The following is a 22,702-nucleotide window of genomic DNA, read 5'->3' as shown; positions in this document are numbered from 1 at the left end:
GTCTTGCTCAAACAGGCAAGCAGAGGAATGTTAAAGTAAAAATCATGGAAGATGTACTAAATGGACAATACACCTTTTGTGGTAAACATTTGCAATGCTATCTGTGTTACTGTCTTAGTGATAATGTACTAGGTATCTGCATATATATGATTTTTAAATATCAAACTACCAAGTAATATGTTAGCCGAGTAGAGAAGTTAGTGGACAGACCTACTTGTATTTGATAACTTGAAGCCGTCTTCCCAGTTGATATTATTTGAGAGCATATCTTTCTATCTGGCTTCCCTCAGAATTTGAGCATAGAATTCTTTTACAGGTGTGATATAGGAGACCTGTACTCAAGAAATATATGCATAACACCACCATGGCACAGTGCAACACACTCAAGAAAGTGTCGACAGATGGCGGTGAATTAGTAATTTCCCACCCATCCACCACAGCAGTGTGTGTCAATCCCTCAGTCCAGTTACTTGGGGGGCCGTGGGTAGTATGGTTGTGATTCCATATTCTTTCAAAGAATTTCTTTGGTCACTCTCAGAGACAGACTTTCACATGCCCTGAAGTAGGCCAATGTAATTTGGCAAGAAAGCTCGGCTTTGTTAAATATATATAAGTGACTTTAATCAAGTAAGCATATTTATTTCTCTATTTTAATTTTAGTTTCTCTCCGCCCGAAACCTGCTACTACACAAGTACGTCGTGCAAATATGACGCCATACATGCACCCTGTTCCTTTACCGGTTTCGGGGCCAGTAGGTCATACAGCAGACCCGTCTCATGTCCCCAAAGAATTGCTATAGAATAACAAGCGCCTGCATGTTGTTTGCTTGAAAGAAAAGTACTGGTGATCTATATACTTGTGTAAAGGGTGTAGAGCTAATGATGGAATCCACCACGGGTTTTTATCATAAACTAGCAAACTTAGGAAGACTTCGTAAGAATGGAGTAAAGAGGAAGACCCAACCAAGTGACTCAAGAGTGAAGTGAACAAGTTGTGCGAAAAAACTCTTGTGTAAATTGCTGTATACTTTTCTGGATCAGTTCAGTATTATAGCCTATATACGAAGGGTAATCAAAAAAGTACGGTTACGAAACCTGCAGGGAAGCGTGTGCACCTTATTTGATATAGTACTGATAGTACATATATTAGGTTATTTTTTAAAACGTAGTCTCCTTAACCATTTAGGCACTTGTAGATTTGTGGGATGAGTTTGAATATTCCCTCCTGGTAAACATCCTGTCATTGCATATTCAGCCACATTGTCATGAAGTCTTTCACATCCCCATCTGAAGCGAATCGTCGCCCTCCTAGGTGATCCTCTTGTTGTTCTGAATCAGCTCGTCCACACAAACTGTGATCAAATATGTTGATGCTGTGCTGGATCAGCCACTGCTATCCTCTTCGGTGACCTTTACACTCCCGGCCGAAAATTTTCAACACCATTCTGTGACATGCTGACGCGACATTACAGTCTCTCTGTAAACCTCTAGCTGACGCTGAATGTCCCCTGCAATTACATGTTTCACCCGCAGAAATCGAATAACTGAGCGGATTTCTTCGTGAGACCAGTTTTCCAAACGAGTCATCATTTGTGTTTACCTACAACTAGCTCTGTTGGTAGCGGGTGGCAGAAACAGTTGCTAACCGCATGTACTAGAATTACCGCACACTACTATTTCTCTATAACAGATGAAACTCCAGGAATATCAGCCTTGTAACCTTAGTTTTTGATCATCCATCATACATAGCATATACTAAACTATTCGCTATTTAATTATGGTCCTTTTCATGTACGTTTATAAAATTTAAAACCTAAATGTAATGAGATGACATATAGTTAAGTTTGGTAAAAATTAATAATATTAAAAATTAGTTGTTTACTTCTTAAGTTTATTTGGAAGATAAATTACTGTTTCATTATAAAAATCCTTATTCCTCCTAATTTTGTAAATAAAACAATATACTGTTTTATAGATGTAAAACTCACCAATATTTTTGTCAGATTTTATACTAAGAGCCTGCAACTCCATTAAAATATCGGCGACATTACAACAGGACGAATAGAAATGCATTGTATGATGACTTCTGCTGGTTGATATATTCCTACACTACATGGCGCTGGTGTAGATAGGTGATCAGCTGTCTCTGAACATGTGATTCTAAATGAGAACTGATGTGATTTAATTTGGAATTTATTGTTCAAATAAATGTTTTAAACCGTGAGTAAATTATTGGGATGTTTTAGGATTGAGCCTTATGTTTACTGACCGATGACTGTGTTTATGGGAGACTGTGTTTTTGTTCAAATTAAGATATAGTGTTTGTTGTTTTGAATGTAATATGTGAAAAGTACGTAGGAAATACTTTGTACTTAGTAATAATTTAATGACATTACTTCTAAAATTGGTTCGTCAGTATCTTAACGAATATCTCAAACGTGTATGTGTCTACAGGGCTACATGATCTTTCATTAATTCACTCCGAAATCAAACTCAGGTACAATTATCAGTTATAACCTTAAAAACCTATGTTCAACTGTTAGTGTACATGCTATGTAATATAAACATATTATAACTCTACAGGCACCCACATGATTGTTGCGTACCGGTATGTCATACACATTTAATTCCCATATAACCACTTAAATTATATGTTAATGTGCTCAGCTTAATGAATCTTACCAGCACTTCACCCCATCAGACTGTTAACTGGACACATTTGACATTTTCTGGGTATGTTTTGTGGTCGTATGAGCCTGCATTTCATTCCTTACTTCTTTTACTCTGAAATAAAATCGGTATCGTATGTAATGGAAAATTAATTTTGGTACCAAGTCCTGAGCATGTTCAGTACAGCACCCAAGTCCATAAGAAACAGTAATTGGAGGTAAACTATCCCAGCAGTCTTGAAATATTTATCCTCATAATGCTTTTTGTACACCAAAGTTTCTCACAACTTCCTCTACATGAGAAAACAAAAATGATAATTAATTCCTCGTCAAATCAGAAATACCTGTATCTCTTCTGTATTAAATAACATGGCGTATGGCTTTTAGTGCCGGGAGTATCCAGGGACAAGTTGGCTCGCCAGATGGAGGTATTTTGATTTGACAAGGCGACCTGCGCATCATGATGAGGATGAAATGATAATGAAGACAACACATACACCCAGCCCCCGTGCCAGCAAAATTAACCAATGATGGTTAAAATTCCTGACCCTGCCGGGAATCGAACCTGAAGCCCCTGTGACCAAAGGTCAGCTTTAGCCATGGAGCCGGACTCCTCTGCATTGTTTTGCAGAGAACCACTAAATGCTGTAAAATCTGTCACTTTGCTTGCATGTTTAACAATATACCCACAGAGGTGTTGAAAAACATTCATTTTTGAACTGGTGAAAGGAACTATTTGTTCGTCTTCCCAACTTGATAATAGTGGCTGATCAAAGGTAAGCTAGCTGTAATTCTTTTCCCGAGCTGTACTTACGATTTTGGAATTCTCTTTGACAACAGCTTTTGCCATGGCTCTAATCTGACTGCAAAATTATGTTAAGGGTAATATCACTTAAAGGCAGATCTTGGCATGGGATAGGCTTTGACCACATTGAGAACAGAGTGCGATCCTTTGCGGGTGAAAAAAATTCCCTTTTTCATTTGAATGTTTATCGTAACCCGACTTGCAACCCTGGACATAGCAAGTTGTAGGCATATTCACATGTGTTAGTAAATTGAAGCACATGCCAAAGTATACGCCCTACTTCTCAAATGTTTAATCTTTTTCACTTTTCAATTCACGAAAAGTTAATACCAGATATTTTGCACGTATAAAACTACCGAAAAAGACCACAAACTGTTTACACACTTCCACATTAAGCCGACAAAAAGAGCACGTACATGGACTTTTATCGACAGCAGTGCTGCAGGTGGTGGAGAACATGTACACTATGTCTGTTAACATGTGATTCAGAGGAAGTTGTCACACTATTCATTTCTATCAGTGGCAGCTCGTGCATTGAACACTAGTGGGGGGAGGGGTTTGCTGCATATATTAATTACTGAATTTCAAGTTATTTATAGATGAGCTGCATTCGGCGAGACTTGTAGGTTGAAGATATGTTGATAACCTCCTCGTTGAAATTTTGTATATTTCTCATCAAAGTAGTTTCCATCGACAGCATTGCCAGAGCTGTCAGTCTTTCTTCACCCATAGTGCTGCAAGGTACGTTTTTGTCCTTTTCATGGCTGAGAAACACCTTTCTGGTTCACTCGTGGTAGTTGGCAGAGTTGCTGCAATGCGAAGAAGTTTCACTACTTCTGAAAATGATGACTGAAGATTGTTCGAGGTGATGAACTGAAGCAGCTGGATAGCATCAGACAGTGATCTGAATTCTTCTCTGAAGTGTAAAACAGATAGTTCCGTTTGTAGTTTTTCTTTGTCAAAAGTAGGAAAAACGTAAGATAGGAAACTTAAAAGGGTCCACCTTTTCAATACAAATAAATGTTATAAGTTTATTTACAGCATATATTTACACTTGGAACTAGTTTCGACACTGTTTGGCGTCATCTTCAACCAAAATGTGGGAAATAGGCATAGGCATAAGCATACAGACATTTACATTATACAAGATGTTAAATCAGTGTGATTAAATAAGAGACATGAAATAATGAATTACAATGTCAGTTTACAAAATGGTCATGAAGGGTGAGTCAAAATTGTATAAACATGAGTTAGGGCTCAAAAACATAATCACTTAAAAAAACATATAAACCGCAACAAAACCACACGGAAATTCGAGATGATATTGGCATTGGAGATTCAAATTATTTCAGACACTCTTCATTGAATGTTGCCTGCTGCGAGTGTATTACAAGACATAGGTTAGATTTTAACAAACACAATCGTCTCAAAAATGCACATAACATTTTTAAAATATTTTTGGGTTGAGATGAAATTTGGCAGTTAGGGATTGAAATCACTTATTCACTAAGCATCAATTCAAAACCAGCTGTGAAGGGTGAGGCAAAATTTCACAAGCATGAGTTTGGACTCGATAAATGCAAAACCTGAAAACACATGCAACACACTTAAAACTGTAGGTTCGCGATGAATTTGGCACATAAACGTCTGCGTTCACTCATTCATTGAATGTCACTGGTGCGAGTGTAGTTCAAATACGAGCTCATCTCGTGCCATAGCTTTACCGCCTTACGTCCCGCAATGAACTGTGAACATTATAGAAACTGCCCCCACCCTACATGTAACGTTGCAACAATAGACCACAAGTATTAGTACAGTCAACTTCTAAACTCTCGGAGGAGCGTCTTACATAATTCGAATTTTGTATTCTTGTCGAGCTGAATATGTTTACTACACCCTCAACAAATGTGATTCTTTAACTACCATGTTCATCTCACACTTGAATTTAAATATGTTATATGCATTTGTACAAGTTTGGATATGTTGAGCCCTGTTCTCATACTTATGCTGCGCTTGACCTATATGGCATCTGACGAAGAAGTGCCTACAAAATTTTAATTCTTTAACTGCCAATTTCACCTTGTACTTACGAAAATTTGAATATGTTATATGTATTTGAAATTAGTATTTAATGAGTCCTAACTCGTGTGAGTTATAGCTTTTGTTTCACCCTTCATGGACTGTTTTGAAGTGGCATTACTGAATATCTACAAATTCGAACCTTTACTGCCAAGTTCATCTCTCACCATGGGTTCAAATGTCACGTGCAATTTTAAGAGGCTTGATTCTGTTAAATAATAACTTGTATTTGAACTACACTCGCACCAGTGACATTCAATGAATGAGTGAATGCAGACGTTTATGTGCCAAATTCATCGCGAACCTACAGTTTCGAGTATATTGCACGTAATATATAAGTAATAATAATAACAACGTAAACATTTCCACCTTTTCAATACTAAAATATATTCACAAAATTATAAATTACACAGTACTAGTTTCGACCCATCTAGGGGTCATCATCAGCCGTATTGGAGCAAAGATCACTTTTGGCGAAATCCTAAGAAAATGTTATTTTAAAGAATAACAAGTGAAATGAGATGTTATTATGGTAATAGTTAATAATACAAGGAATATACATACTAAGAGGTTTTTAACAAAGAATAAAGTATAAATGGGGTGTTGTAAAAATTATAATCATGGAAATCAGTAAGTTCTTGTATTGAAATAACATATATAAAAATTATATATGGCTTAGGAAGAGGGCTTAAGGTGGGGCTGAAGGGTGCGGGAGAAAGTGTAATTGTCTTGGAAAAGTACCTTTGATTAAATTTAGGATTGAGTTTAGGTTGGCTGCATTATTGTTTCTGAGGAAAGTGATAAATAGATCGAAGAGTATGTTGGGTTTCTCTGAGATTTCATTGAGATTGTGACTGCAATTAAAGTATTGGTCTAGGTGTATGTAGTAATTTTCCATTATGTTGAGTAAAGGGCCCTTGTTTGCTAATACGAGGATGTCCATGTCTTGTTCAATATTGGTGAAATTATGGTTATAATCTTGCATGTGTTGGCCGATGGCTGAAAACCTGTTGTATTTTATTGCGTTAGTGTGCTCGTGGTATCTGATAATGCAGCCAACTTAAACTCAATCCTAAATTTAATCAAAGGTACTTTTCCAAGACAATTACACCTTCTCCCACACCCTTCAGCCCCACCTTAAGCCCTCTTCCTAAGTCATATATAATTTTTATATATGTCATTTCAATACAAGAACTTACTGATTTCCACGATTATAATTTTTACAACACCCCATTTATACTTTATTCCTTGTTAAAAACCTCTTAGTATGTACACTGACTGACAGAGCAAATGCAACACCAAGAACGAGTGGTCAGAACTTTATGCCAATTGCAGGGTAGACTGACATCACTGAGGTATGCTCATGATGTGAAATGCGCCGCTGTGCTGCGCACGTAGCGAACGATACATGGGACACGGCGTTGGCGAATGGCCCACTTCGTACCGTGATTTCTCAGCCGACAGTCATTGTAGAACGTGTTGTCGTGTGCCACAGGACACGTGTATAGCTAAGAATGCCAGGCCGCCGTCAACGGAGGCATTTCCAGCAGACAGACGACTTTACGAGGGGTATGGTGATCGGGCTGAGAAGGGCAGGTTGGTCGCTTCGTCAAATCGCAGCCGATACCCATAGGGATGTGTCCACGGTGCAGCGCCTGTGGCGAAGATGGTTGGCGCAGGGACATGTGGCACGTGCGAGGGGTCCAGGCGCAGCCCGAGTGACGACAGCACGCGAGGATCGGCGCATCCGCCGCCAAGCGGTGGCAGCCCCGCACGCCACGTCAACCACCATTCTTCAGCATGTGCAAGACACCCTGGCTGTTCCAATATCGACCAGAACAATTTCCCGTCGATTGGTTGAAGGAGGCCTGCACTCCCGGCGTCCGCTCAGAAGACTACCATTGACTCCACAGCATAGACGTGCACGCCTGGCATGGTGCCGGGCTACAGTGACTTGGATGAGGGAATGGCGGAACGTCGTGTTCTCCGATGAGTCACGCTTCTGTTCTGTCAGTGATAGTCACCGCAGACGAGTGTGGTGTCGGCGTGGAGAAAGGTCAAATCCGGCAGTAACTGTGGAGTGCCCTACCGCTAGACAACGCGGCATCATGGTTTGGGGCGCTATTGCGTATGATTCCACGTCACCTCTAGTGCGTATTCAAGGCACGTTAAATGCCCACCGCTACGTGCAGCATGTGCTGCGGCCGGTGGCACTCCCGTACCTTCAGGGGCTGCCCAATGCTCTGTTTCAGCAGGATAATGCCCGCCCACACACTGCTCGCATCTCCCAACAGGCTCTACGAGGTGTACAGATGCTTCCGTGGCCAGCGTACTCTCCGGATCTCTCACCAATCGAACACGTGTGGGATCTCATTGGACGCCGTTTGCAAACTCTGCCCCAGCCTCGTACGGACGACCAACTGTGGCAAATGGTTGACAGAGAATGGAGAACCATCCCTCAGGACACCATCCGCACTCTTATTGACTCTGTACCTCGACGTGTTTCTGCGTGCATTGCCGCTCGCGGTGGTCCTACATCCTACTGAGTCGATGCCGTGCGCATTGTGTAACCTGCATATCTGTTTGAAATAAACATCAATTATTCATCCGTGCCGTCTCTGTATTTTCCCCAACTTTCATCCCTTTCTAACCACTCCTCCTTGGTGTTGCATTGTCACTGTCAGTCAGTGTATATTCCTTGTATTATTAACTATTACCATAATAACATCTCATTTCACTTGTTATTCTTTAAAATAACATTTTCTTAGGATTTCGCCAAAAGTGATCTTTGCTCCAATACGGCTGATGATGACCCAAGGTTCATAGAGAACAGTAAGGTTAGTCATTCCGCGTTACGGGCTGCCATTGGCTGTCGCTGTGACGTCACCATGGAACATCGCTGGTAGCCGCTGACGGCAGACTGTATTAGCGTGCGGGTAATGTTTCACATTTTAATAATATACTGTAGTGATATTTTAGAATTTTTGAACGTCATACAATGTATTCTATAGAAACATACATTCTGTACAAGATAAAGTACGTATAACATCGTAGCGCTACAAAATAAGATGTATTTAGAAGTGCGCGATATGTTAGGTTTAAATCAACAGATTCGGGACAAATAAGACTATTTTTATTTACTGTTATTCACTCTTACCTCAGTGAAGATGATGTTGACGAAATTCATGGAATCTTCACCTCACTCTGACTAACAGATGGGTTTTGTTTTATATCACAAACACTGTTAATTTGTTCAACACTTCACGGTGAAAACTTACAGGATACATTGCGATATGTAATAACTTCAAGTCTTGGAACGCTAGCACCAAATAAACGGTTTGTCTTTCTTTCCGTTAACATAAGTCTAGAAGAGTATCGCAGTCTAGTATATTCACTATCTATCCGATTTTCATCAAAAGGGCTACAGTTCGAATCGTAGTCAATGAAAGCGAGACAGGGTATGAAATAAGTTCTTTTCCGAGTTCTGCGCATAAGGCAAAGGTCCCGTGGCTTTGCACACGAAGTTTAAAACAACAAATACAACGGTAACGAACATTTCTTGACATTTACTTTGTTGATAAATGCCACATTCTCGTTTTTCGCTTACGGGCAGCCTCTTTGCCGGCTGAGTGGCTCAGACAGTTGAGGCGCTGGCCTTCTGACCCCAACTTGGCAGGTTCGATCCTGGCTCAGTCCGGTGGTATTTGAAGGTGTTGAAATACGTCAGCCTTGTGTCGGCAGATTTACTGGCACGTAAAAGAACTCCTGCGGGACAAAATTCCGGCACCTCGGCGTCTCCGAAAACCATAACAGTAGTTAGTGGGACATAAAGCAAATAACATTAATTAATTATTACGGGAAGCCTCTATTGTTTTATTTCTGTTTTGCAGCCAACCAACGCAAACGGAGTAAGGTTCGGATCTTAGCACATGATTTCAAGACTTGTGGATGGACATCAGGAAAACGGCTTTTCAACTTCACAAACATATTGTTCACAACTTCTGGTTCCCTGTTCAAATATGTTCGTCCGTGAACTTCAGCAAATATCAGTTCGAATTTAGTGATAATTTCCATAAAACTATCGGAAGGGACGAGCAAACCTTCCCAAAACAGCACGTGTACCCACCCCAGACTTGGGTCATCATGTGGTATCAACAAATCTCCTGTAGGCGTGCCTAGGGACCTGTCAAATTTTCGGCAGCGATATGCGATGAACCCTGCAACGTATTTGAATCCCTCCAGACTACACTCAGTATTTTCCTGTAAGGATAGATCATCACTATCAACAGCTTGCAATTCAATGTCATTAATATCCTTGTCACCCTCAGTCATCGCCAGAGCTTGTCATATGGAAATTCTAAGTTCCCATGAAGGGAATTAGATTCTTTTCCACCAATAGAGCATATCAAAATCAGATCAAAAATTAGATGGATGGCTTTTCCGGCGTTTGCCCACTCTGAAGAGTCTAGTGTCAGACCTAAGACGAAACGCTGGTTAATAGAGCAAACGCCGGAAAAGCCATCCATCTAGAGCTTGTCATATCCGGGAGGATGTTGCCAAACATAGCCGATGTAACAAATTCTCCTCCTTCGGCAGGAGCTACAGGTGACTCATTGGAATGAGGAATATCGCTGGAATTGGCTCCTAACAACAACAGTCTGATGCTATTTTTCACATCAGGTGGAGATGGATGATCGTAAAAATGCCCAAGACCGCTTAGGCGCGAAAAGAAATTTTCCAGGCAATCTTGATTCAAACTTGCTGTGATAATGTATTTAAGAATAATTAATGTTATTTGTTTTACGTCCCACTAACTACTCTTTTACGGTTTTCGGAGACGCCGAGGTGCCGGAATTTAGTCCCGCAGAAGTTCTTTTACGTGCCAGTAAATCTACCGACACGAGGCTGACGTATTTGAGCACCTTCAAATACCACCGGACTGAGCCAGGATCGAACCTGCCAAGTTGGGGGAGAATGTATTTAACGCCGAAAGATTCCATGTATTTGAACAGCACAAACGAAAAAAGAAACTAGGTCCTCTGACACTCTTTTAAACACCCACGCACTTTAAAGGTAAACAAATACATCCGATACATGTGATAACTGAAGAATTTGCCTCGGTCTACCCCGGTCCCGCGTGGTTAGCTGTTCCACCGTGACGTCATGCGCTAAGCGAGGAAAATGCAACACCTACTGCGCACGGCTGAGTGCACCCCCCTGATGATGACCCCTAGATGGGTCGAAACTAGTACCGTGTAATTTATAATTTTGTGAATATATTTTAGTATTGAAAAGGTGGAAACGTTTACGTTGTTATTATTATTACTTATATATTATTCTCACCGAGCTCGATAGCTGCAGTCGCTTAAGTGTGGCCAGTATCCGGTATTCGGGAGATAGTAGGTTCGAACCCCACTGTCGGCAGCCCTGAAAATGGTTTTCCGTGGTTTCCCATTTTCACACCAGGCAAATGCTGGGGCTGTACCTTAATTAAGGCCACGGCCGCTTCCTTCCCACTCCTAGCCCTTCCTTGTCCCATCGTCGCCGAAAGACCTATCTGTGTCGGTGCGACGTAAAGCAACTAGCAAAAAAAAATATATATTATTCTCAGTTCAATACGGACCAAAAACATGAAATTCATAACCATTATATTGCATGTGTTTTCAGGTTTTGCATTTATCGAGTCCAAACTCACACTTGTGCAATTTTGCCTCACCCTTCACAGCTGGTTTTGAATTGACGCTTAGTGAATAAGTGATTTCAATCCCTAACTGCCAAATTTCATCTCAACCCAAAAATATTTTTAAAACGTTATGTGCATTTTTGAGACGATTGTGTTTGTTAAAATCTAACCTATGTTTTGTAATACACTCGTGGCAGGCAACATTCAATGAAGAGTGTCTGAAATAATTTGAATCTCCAATGCCAATATCATCTCGAACTTCCGCGTGGTTTTGTTGCGGTTTATATGTTTATTAAGTGATTATGTTTTTGAGCCCTAACTCATGTTTATACAATTTTGACTCACCCTTCATGACCATTTTGTAAACTGACATTGTAATTCACTATTTCATGTCTCTTATTTAATCACACTGATTTAACATCTTGTATAATGTAAATGTCTGCATGCTTACGCCTATGCCTATTTCCCACATTTTGGCTGAAGATGACGCCAAATAGCGTTGAAACTAGTTCCAAGTGTAAATATATGTTGTAAATAAACTTATAACATTTATTTGTATTGAAAAGGTGGACCCTTTTAAGTTTCCTATCTTACGTTGTCAGTTCAATACGGACAAAAAATGAAATTCTTAGATTTAAAAGTAGGAAAAAGTCATACACCGTCATTTAGCTCTTTCTCAGGAAAATCTTATTTGAAGGAAGAAAAATTTGATGGCATCACCAGAGTTGACACTTGGAGATGATTTGTAAATTGAAACCGGCTATTTGCCTGGGTTATGATGACATCCCATATATCCTTGGCCGCAGACACTCTTGTCTCAGTTTCCTGAACATGGCGTCGTTTGTTTATATTTCCAGTTTCAGAATTTTCATTGGAATTCAGTACTGTATTTCTCACATCATTAACAGCTTTAACAAAGTTTGAAACAAGGCAACGAATTTTTGCTACATCTGCCTGGCAATTTTGAATCTGATTGTGTAAAATATCAACATGATGCATGATATGATGAAAGAATTTCAGCCAGAAGTTGAACTCTTCATCCTGAAGGTACTTGCACAAAGCAGATGCTTCTCTGACTGTGATGTCACTTGAAGACTCAGATTCCATCAGTAGTTTAAAGCAATCAATTAAAGTATCCTTTTTCTTGAATACATTATTGACTGTTCTCGATTTAAAATTCCATCTTGTGGCTCCAGCAGCATGTATCCATTTAGCCACACAAGAACCTAAAACAGACATTCTTTGGGGTGATCGGGAAAAGAATGCCGGTGTTGAAGACAAATTTGCAAAAAAACATTCTTGCTTTCGTGTTTTGCTTAGCAGCTCTCTTCATTATCAAATTAAGTTGGTATGCAAAGCAATGTATAAAACGGGTACACTTCCTTAACTCTCATCTGCATGCCAGTGACGGCACTACTCATAACAGACGCGCCATCGTACGTCTGGGCAATGAGTTTATTCTTCTTATCTTTCAGAATAATGCCAAGCTGGAAAAGAATACATTCTGAAATAATCTCTGCATTTTGACCAGAAGGATTAAAAATTCCCAAAATGGTTCTGCAGCATTACCTTGTGAATCACAGTACCGTATCACAAGAACAAGCTGAAATTCATCCGACACATCCATCGTCTTGTCAGCCATGATTGCTAAAAATTCTGACTCGGATACCTCTTCCAAAATAGCCTCTCTGCATACCTCTAGCATACAATGCAACAATTCTTCCTGGATCATGTTTTATGTTCCTTTGAAACACGAAGCACTCTCTAGATGTGACTTTAAAACAGAGTCTAGTTCACTCTTGTATTTAATTAAATTAAGAAATATACCAGGATTCTCGGAGTCTGGCCTCTCATGTCCTCTCAACGCCAGTTCGTTTGACCCACAAAACTTAATACAGTGTATTATTCTGGATATTACTTGCCAATTTTTGCTTACTTCATTGTTATGACGCTGTACAGATTCCTCGTAGGCCTTACTTAAACCCTGGTGCGCATCTACGGAACCTAGAAGAGCTAAGTCTAGCACACTGTTCACATGTTTTTCTGATAATTTTATGTTTCTTTATTTTATCACCAAGTCTCTTCAGATCACAAACTCCTTATCAACCCACGCACTGTTTGCTCCTTCACTGGCACTTCCATAAATAAAGCACAGGAAACCAAAAAGTGCATTTTGAACTTCGCACCCACACAACCATTCATGTTTACTATATACCGTACATCTGGATTGAAAATTCTTGTTTACTCTTTGTCACGGCTCTTACAAGTCTGAGAGATTTTTCAATTCAGGGGTAGGTGTTTCTGGAGCTTTAATATCACACTTTTCATTTAGGGTTAAAGTGTTAAGTTTGATAGTTTTTAAAAACTGCACTGAGTTAACAATACTCATGTCAATGTTAGAACTTCTACTACCGCGATCGGTGGACAACAAATAAGACACACTGGTCTGCAATGCATGTAGACCGCTAGAGCGGGGTTGGCGGGCGCCTTATAGCGCACACGAAGGGGGAAGTGGATTCAAAGCCTTATGGCCAGATAACAGAGCATGTCCTGGCAGTCCCAAGAGAGGGAAGTGGAATCGTACGACATTATCCTGTGAAGAGAAGCATTCCATTATTGCACTATTCCGAAGTTGAAAATCAAGTGTTAAAGGAACTCGCAGAATGGATTGGCAATATTTCCCTATTGAATATGTAATGTTGCTTCGTGTAAACTACGTGTGAAGAACCGAGAGGGCTGCAGTCCTGCAGACCACCCACTAAATCCGCCACTGATTTCTATTCGTCCTGATTACAGCAAAAAAAAAGTACTGCGTCTTCGAGTGTTAATATTATAGTTGAATTCCCGTCAACCTGTACCCCGCCACCGCAACTAAGTACAGTCATAAAAACTACGAGGCATTCATGTGATATCATTCTTAAAATTGGTCACGTGGCATGAAAGCTACCTTTATCGCAAAATGAAAATAAAAGTAATCTATATATATAAAATAAGAGTTTTGTCTGTACATTGCTCAGAATTTGAAAAGAATTGTATTTCTGTATCGGTCATGTCCATAGCAACAAGGAAATGCACTTTTTACTTTTCCGTAATTTCTGTCTGTCTGTCTGTCTGTCTGTCTGTCTGTATGTATGTATGTACACGCATCACAAGAAAACGGCTGAAGAGAATTTAATGAAAATCGGTATGTGAAGTCGGGGGATGAGCCCCTACAATCTAGGCTATAAATCATTTTACTCACGCTGAGTGAAATGGTGGTTTAGGGGAAGGCCTGAAATTTAATCATCAAATATTTATATTATTAGTGGTCCTATCGATACATACTACATAACCAAAGTTATATAGAATTAAATTTCCGATCATTTATGTCATACATTGTTGCCGTACCGGCTTTGATAACACAGATATTCAGGAATTTGTATTTTTGTTGCCAAGTCCATATCAACGCCGAGCCACGAGAGAACGGGTTAACAGAATTTAATGCAAGTAGGTATATAGAGTCGGGGAATAAGAAACTACAGTCTAAACTATAAACAGTTTTATGTACCCTGTATGAAATTGTAGTTTAGGGGAAGACGCCTAAAATTTAATTTTTAAATACCTATGTTATTGGTCCTATCGAAAAGTACTACATAACAAAAGTTATAGAGAATACAATTTCCGACCATTTATGTTTTATTCAGTTTCACCGTACCGACTATGATAAGAGTGGTATTTCAGAGTCGGAAGAAAACTAAATGTGAAGGCCTACAATATTGAAAGCGCGTAACATTGATCAACAATAACATTACATTGACCATTGTTTGTTGTGGTGGGCATTGTGTCTTCTGTTGCCACACATCTACGATAGTTTGGATGAAAATTGCCTTACGTCGCACAGACACAGATAGGTCTTATGGCGACGATGGGATAGGAAAGGGCTAGGAGTGTGAAGGAAGCAGCTTTGACCTTAATTAAGATACAGCCCCAACATTTGCCTGGTGTGAAAATGGGAAGCCACGGAATACCATCTTCAGGGTTGCCGACAGTGGGGTTCGAATCCACTGGATGCAAGCTCACAGCTGCGCGCCCCTAACCACATGGCCAACTCGCCCGGTCGTACCGCGTGTAACAACCTGCCTGAATATTAGCGGGAAGTAGCTGGGGCGTTGGATAACTTTCTTCTTTAGGATGCTATTCCTCTGGTTCATAAATTTTCTGCTACTACTGGTACATAACACACTGGTTCATCATAGCATTCGAGCTGTTCAATCCGTACTCTGAGGCACTGATTGGAATGAGTAGTTAGCATATTTAAGAGAATTATGGCAAAGGAGTGATGACGGATGTCTGTGGCCTGGTCATTCCAGCTCTGGAACTTTGGACTGTTAGATCGGCACCGTAGTACTGTTCGTTAGAAGTGAGAAAATGTGCGGTTTTTCATTTGGTCGAGTATTTTATACGATAATATTGTCCGGCTCCATGGCTAAATGGATAGCGTGCTGGTCTTTGGTCCAGAGGTCCCGGGTTCGATTCCCGGCCGGGTCGGAGATTTTAACTTTAAATGGTTAATTCCCTTGGCTCGGGGACTGGGTGTTCGTGCTGTCCACAACATCCCTGCAACTCACACACCACACACAACACTATCCTCCACCACAATAACACGCAGTTACCTACACATGGCAGATGCCGCCCATCCTCTTCGGAGGGTCTGCCTTACAAGGGCTTCACCCGGCTAGAAATAGCCACACGAAATTATTATTATTATTATTATTATTATTATTATTATTATTATTATTATTATTATTATTATTATTATAACATCGCTACTTTCCTACTGACGTTTTTGTAATGGCCTTTGTTTACTTCAGTTAGGAAAACCACAAGGTCAGTCTTTCTGAGAATCCCGTAGCGAAGCGCGGGTACATCAGCTAGTATTCTGATAAATACAAGACTCCGCGGTTTCATTCCAGGATGGATTTTTTCAGGCAGGTTACCTGTACTCTTAGAAAATATATAAGGACGCCCAGTTCAACCCAGAAACTTCCCTTTGTTTTTCCTCCAGAATGGGATAAATGAAATATTATTTAAGCATACCTCAAAATGTTCCATGTTATACAAGTACTGAAGAAGTACGAAACTCAGATTTTAACCCAGTCATTAGGTTATTTTACTTTAAACGTCTATATCAGTGACACACTAAGTTGTGAAAATAATAAGCGACTGAAAATGTTGCAAGATTAATTTTACTTCTACTTATCTACAAGCTACGTGATGTTGGGGTTGATTTCTAAATACAAATAAATGAATTTCAAAATCATTGGTCCTAAAGCCGAATTACATCTGAGCATCGGTGTCGTCATTCCAAGCTGACCTATTACACACTCCTTGTCCTCAACGATGTAATACATAGAATCCAACCTGCCTCCGATCAGGAAAAAAGCTAATTCTCAGCGCGATGTACTAGAAGCCCATCTCCAATTATATGGAGTAGTGATGGGTAGCTCGTGAATGAGTCGCTCAAAATTAGCGCTGTGAAGAGGAGGTTGACCTCCTGTTGATTGAATCGGATAATACGATTACAGCGTTCCTCGTTCCTCCGGAGACCTCCGGTAGTCCTCCGATTGAATTCACTGGCGGAAAATTCAAATACTTTGATGTGGGCAATGTTGCAACGGTGATCTTAGGAGGAATTACAATTTAGATTTCAGTACTAATTCCACAGATGCATGTGTTCCCCTACGTTTGTCATTCAAATGATGTAGTCGTCTCAAGATCGCCGTTATGAATAACAGATTTTGATCTGTTGACGTTCAGTTTGCAATAGGTGCAGGTGGATAGGATACTGTAGATTGAATATTGGCATATATTATACCGTTGCAAATGCGTTAACAATATTATTAATACTCGTAGTAAAATAGTTTAAGTGGTAATTATATTCCATTGCATGTAAACATGTATTATATACGATGTTCTTACATTAATTATACTCGTAGCTCATTTATTACGGATCAGTACTCCGGCTCCATGGCTAAATGGCTAGCGTGCTGGCCTTTGGTCACAGGGATCCCGGGTTCGATTCCCGGCAGGTTCGGGAATTTTGACCTTAATTGGTTAATTTCGCTGGCGCTGGAACTGGGTGTATGTGTCGTCTTCATCATCATCTCATCCACATCACAACGCGCAGTTCGCCTAAAGACGTCAAATCAAAGGACCTGCATCTGGTGAGCCGAACTTGTCCTCAGACACTCTCGGCACTAAAAGTCATACGCCATTTCAGTTTTTACTGAAGAGTACGAACTGATTGGAACTGGTTATAAGCTGTACCGGGCTGAGTAGTTCAGATGGGAGAGCGCTGGCCTTCTGAGCTCAAGCTTGCGGTTTCAATTCCGACTTTGCTCGGCGGTACCTGAAGATGGTTAGGTGTACCGGCAGTAGCGGCGATTGGGAATTAGAAGTAGGGGGGCAAAAAATGTAAAGACAACAAAGTACCCCAGTTTGTGGGATATAGCGGGGAGGGGGGTATATACGTTATACATTAAAACTGAAAAAAAAAAAAAAAAAAAAAAAAAAAGCTACTAAATGGAATTTCGACAGAGAGGTAAAGATTCTCAGCCTACCAACTTACCTGTGTTGATAATATTTATTTGAGATTTTGATTCAATACTATAGCCTAAATGAAACTTTCACGAGAGGAACAATATTACACATGTATTACAATTAAATAGATGTACGGCGTGATTATATAATAAAAAATCATTTAGTATTTGACTACAAACTTTAAAAAAACTGACACTAAATAGACTGCCAGACTAACGAACGCACGCGTACCCTTCCTCACAACACATGCAAAGTCTCCACTACAGTACTCGCTGTGGCGCTATACAAATCGGTCAACCGCGTGAACGACTTTGTTGCGTATTTCCGCTAATAATTTCGTTATTAATTAAAGCAAATAATTAGCTGATAAGACAGCAGGGCTTGTACAAATTGCTTGTTGTAATAATTCGTATAATTCCTTGTGTCATCCAGCTAAAAATGGAATATAAATGCAAAGTTTTCTCCACAAAGTAGGGGAGCGACTGTCCGCTCTCGCCCCACCTAATCACCGCTACTGTACCGGCACATGAAAGAACTCCTGTGGGACAAAATGTCGGCACCTTAACGTCACAGAAAACCTCAGAAGTGGTTATGGGAGTACAATAATAATAATAATAATAATAATAATAATAATAATAATAATAATAATAATAATCCTTCCATCAATTTACCCTCCAGGGTTGGGTGTTCCCTCGGACGCAGAGAGGGATCCTACCTATACCGCCTCAAGGACAGTGTCCTGGAGCGTGAGACTTTGGGTTTTGTTTTATGTCGCACCGACACAGATAAGTCTTATGGCGATGATGGGATAGGGAAGGTTTGGGAGTGGGAAAGAAGCGGCCGTGGCCTTCAGTTAGGTACCATCCAGGCATTTTCCTGGAGGAGAAGTGGGAAACCACGAAAAACCATCTTCAAGGCTGCCGACAGTGGGATTCGATCCCACTATCTTCCGGATGAAAGTGGGTTCGAACCCCACTGTCGGCAGCTCTAAAGATGGTTTTACGTCGTTTTCCATTTTCACGCCTAGAAATTACTCTCCTTAGCCGTTCCTATCACATCATCGTCATAAGACGGCATGACGTAAAGCAAATTGTTACAAAAGTAATCGACAAATGAAACACGAACGATAAATGAGAACGTATATATTTCCTATATTCTCCTTCGTCATACTTATAAAGCAGTATTTACTATGTCGCTAGCACATCCGTTGCGCACCACGGATGGAACGGCAAGCGAGGCACACATTCAGTACTGTTGCTCCGTCCTCCGCTCGCCCTCCGCTCGCGTGCCGAAGCACCGATTGGTTTCCCAGCAACAGTTTACTACCGGTAGGGATGGGTCCAGTCAGTTCATTCGCTTGAACTAGTTCATTCGATACCGTTCATCGCCTTGAGTCGTTCAAATGAACTAGTTCAAATGAACGAGGTAGTTCATAAGCAGGTGAGAAATGTGCTGTCACGTGACCATTAACATGGCACGCCATTGGCCATTTTTGAACGAGCTTATTTTGTCGTTCAAATGAACGAGGTAGTTCATTTGTGCTCCGCGGCATTTCGTTCAAATAAACGAAGTCGTTCAAACGAACGAAGTCGTTCAAATGAACGAGGTAGTTCATTTGTGCTGTCTTCATGGAAACGCTCTCGTGGTACGTCGTTCAAATGAACGAGGTAGTTTATTATGAGCTCTCTTGGCAACAGCACAAGCGGCGTGAGGAGAGGTAGTTTACCGTACCGCACGCGAGCTAGTACGTAAATTTTACAACAGATGGTACTTGCGAACGTCTTCGTCTTCCTTTAATTGAATGGCAAACCATACAGCCTTGACCCCACCCCACCTCCTACGTTGTTTAAAGCTCCGTGGTTTTAAGGGGCGTATGAATCAGCTGTTTGAGAGAGAAGAAGCTACTGTATTTACTGCCTTTATACACGGGAAAACATTTTGCACTAAGGTTATAATTGTCCTTTTTATCTGTTAAAGAGCTGGGAGGACGAACCGTATGAAACGCCCTGTTAATAAGGGATGTTTCTGAATAGCTAACTAATAAAATGTCAGATGTAAGTCCTTTAAGGCGTTTGCTGTATAACACTAGAGTTTCGTCTTAGGCCTGACATTACACTCATCAGAGTGGAATGTGTCAGGCCCTATCCACTGACGATGATAGGGTGTATGCACGTGAATTTATCAGAAGCCCATTAACTTTTGATATGCTCTATTCGTATGAAAAATCTAATTCCCTCATCGATAAACATTCCCCATTAATATTACAACATATTACAGTGAATTGTGACTGACATTATGAACTTGAAATGCGGTCAGTGGATTCTTAACCCAGACGTAATTAATAGTTTCGTTGTCAGGGAAGAAATGTAGGAGATACACAATTTCAATGTGTCTTCGTCACACCATTGTTAAAGCGTAGTTCTTTGCTCTATTCACTTGATCATAAGAATGTACGGTAATTTCGAAGGAATATGATAGAAAAACATTTTGTATGCGACAGAGTGACAATAAATACGTACTTAGGTTAATGGCAATGCAAAACTCCCTCTGTAGATCAGTAGTCTACTTCCGATCCGCAAGATTGGGGGTTCAAACCCGGCAGAAGTACTCGGATGTTTGAAGGGCGGAAAGAAATCCGTTCGAAACTATATCGTGCTATATCGGCATGTAAAAGATCTCTGGTAACACATATGGTGTTTACCTTAAGTCAGTCAGATCACCCTGCTGGTGAAATAAAGCAGAACGTCAAATCAAAATGCCTGTACATGGTAGATGAAGCGTACTTAAAATAATAATAATAAATTTATTTATTTATCTGTTTACCCTCCAGGGTTGGTTTTCCCCTCGGACTCAGCGAGGGATCCCACCTCTACCGCCTCAGGGCAGAGTTCCGGAGCTTGAGACTTTTGGTCGGGGGATACAACTGGGGAGGAGGACTAGACCTCGCCTAGGCGGCTTCACCTGTTATGCTGAACAGGGGCCTAGTAGGGAGGGGGGAGATCAAAAGGGATAGACAAGGAGGAGGGAAGGAAGCGGCCGTGGCCTTAAGTTAGATACCATCCCGGCATTTGCCTGGAGGAGAAGTGGGGAAACCACGGAAAACCACTTCGAGGATAGCTGAGGTGGGAATCGAACTCACCTCTACTCAGCTGACCTCCCGAGGCTGAGTGGACCCCGTTCCAGCCCTCGTACCACTCTTCAAATTTCGTGGCAGAGCAGGGAATCGAATCCGGGCCCCCGGGGATGGCAGCTAATCACGTTAAGTACCACACCACAGAGGTGGACATTATTATTGTTATTATTATTATTATTATTATTATTATTATTATTATTATTATTATTATTATTATTATTATTATTATTATTATTATTATTATTATTATTATATTTTTGCTGGTTGCTTTACGTCGCACCGACACAGATAGGTCTTATGGCGACGAAGGGACAGGAAAGGACTAGGAGTAGGAAGGAAGCGGTCGTTGCCTTAATTAAGCTACAGCCCCAGCATTTGCCTGGTGTGAAAATGGGAAACCACGGAAAACCAACTTCAGGGCTGCCGACAGTGGGGTTCGAACCTACTATCTCCCGAATACTGGATACTGGCCACACTTACGTGACTGCAATCGAGCTCGATATTATTATTATTATTATTATTATTATTATTATTATTATTATTATTATTATTATTATTATTATTATACAGCAATTGAATGAGTGCAGTTGTTAAACACATGACCACTTCCTTTTAAAATTTAAAATTTGTGCTTGGAGCTGTAAAAACGGTGGTAGGGTGATAGTATTTACATTTTTATACAGGAAAACTGAACAGTTTTCAAAGCCCGAAACTGAAATATTGATAGGCCTATTTTAAGGGAAATAGCCAAATTTTCACTCCTGATTCACCTCAGCGTAGTTTACGGTATTATTTGCTCAAGATGAATTTGTTTAGAGAAAATATTCTTAAGGCGTATTTTTTATGTGGTTTATGATGGTGGAAATGATGAAAACTTTCGCGTATTCTGTGTCAATCGCATCTTAAGATAATTTATGTGTACTGATGTCTTGTATCTGTTACCATGTGCTAGCATGGTTTTGCTACTCCGTTCCAAATGCGTGTAATTTCGTTGTTGACATTGTTTATTTTGTGTGTAGACAGAGTATTTATTTACCGGTGCCCGTGTATTATTCCCCACAACTGTCTTGTGTGATAGAACGCTTACGTAAGTGCCAGACAGTGAACGCGGTTTTTTTTTTTTTTTTTTAATAGAATTCTGAGGAATCTCGAATACGGTATTGTTCGTTAATATTATGTGGGATAACGTTGTTATAAGAGGTAAACCAGCGACATTATCACCCCATCGTGTGTTTCGTGGACCGTATCTTGCATAGGACCGGACTCGAACCAACATGCGCTCAGTTACAAAGCTAAGCGACTAGTACGACATTCTGTGAACTTGGTACTTCATCGTCTTGCGGAGCGCCTAGCACGAGCAGAAAACAGCTGCCCAGTGCCCAGCGGCGCCGCCAGCCTGCCTAGGTGGAGAAGTCATCTACGAGAGACAGAGATACAGGTAAACTTTCTAATTTTTTATAACTCTTCTCCCTGCTCCATCACCAGTTGAGAAATGTGCTGTCATGTGATCATTAACACGGCACGCCATTGGCCATTTTCGTGCGTGCTTATTTTGTCGTTCAAATGAACGAGGTAGTTCATTTGTGCTCTCGCGGCATTTCGTTCAAATGAACGAGGTAGTTCATTTGTGCTGTCTTCATGCAAGCGGCCCTCGCGGCATTTCGTTCAAATGAACGAAGTCGTTCAAATGAACTAGGTAAAGCTATCTTAGCAACAGCACCAGCGGCGCAAGAGAGATACCTAGTATTCCGTGC

The 22,702-nt window shown here is 40.6% G+C and overlaps 1 protein-coding gene across 4 annotated transcripts in view; it reads right to left on the bottom strand.

Moving 5' to 3' along the window:
- LOC136882431 (zinc finger protein) overlaps positions 1-16,776 on the bottom strand; it is a 358,684-nt gene extending 341,908 nt beyond the window's left edge. For 2 of the 4 annotated variants that reach the window (XM_068229552.1, XM_067155075.2), the window contains exon 1: positions 16,597-16,776. The gene's annotated coding sequence lies outside the window, so the exon portion shown is untranslated. Of the gene's footprint in view, positions 1-1,988; positions 2,011-2,682; positions 2,785-16,596 lie in introns of those variants that run through there. The other 2 variants (XM_067155076.2, XM_067155077.2) reach the window with 2 other exon arrangements.
- Positions 16,777-22,702: the final 5,926 nt, after the last annotated feature.

Source organism: Anabrus simplex, chromosome 10 (assembly GCF_040414725.1).
Source record: "Anabrus simplex isolate iqAnaSimp1 chromosome 10, ASM4041472v1, whole genome shotgun sequence".
Taxonomy (NCBI): domain Eukaryota; kingdom Metazoa; phylum Arthropoda; class Insecta; order Orthoptera; family Tettigoniidae; genus Anabrus; species Anabrus simplex.
This window is presented reverse-complemented; position numbering and strand designations above follow the sequence as displayed.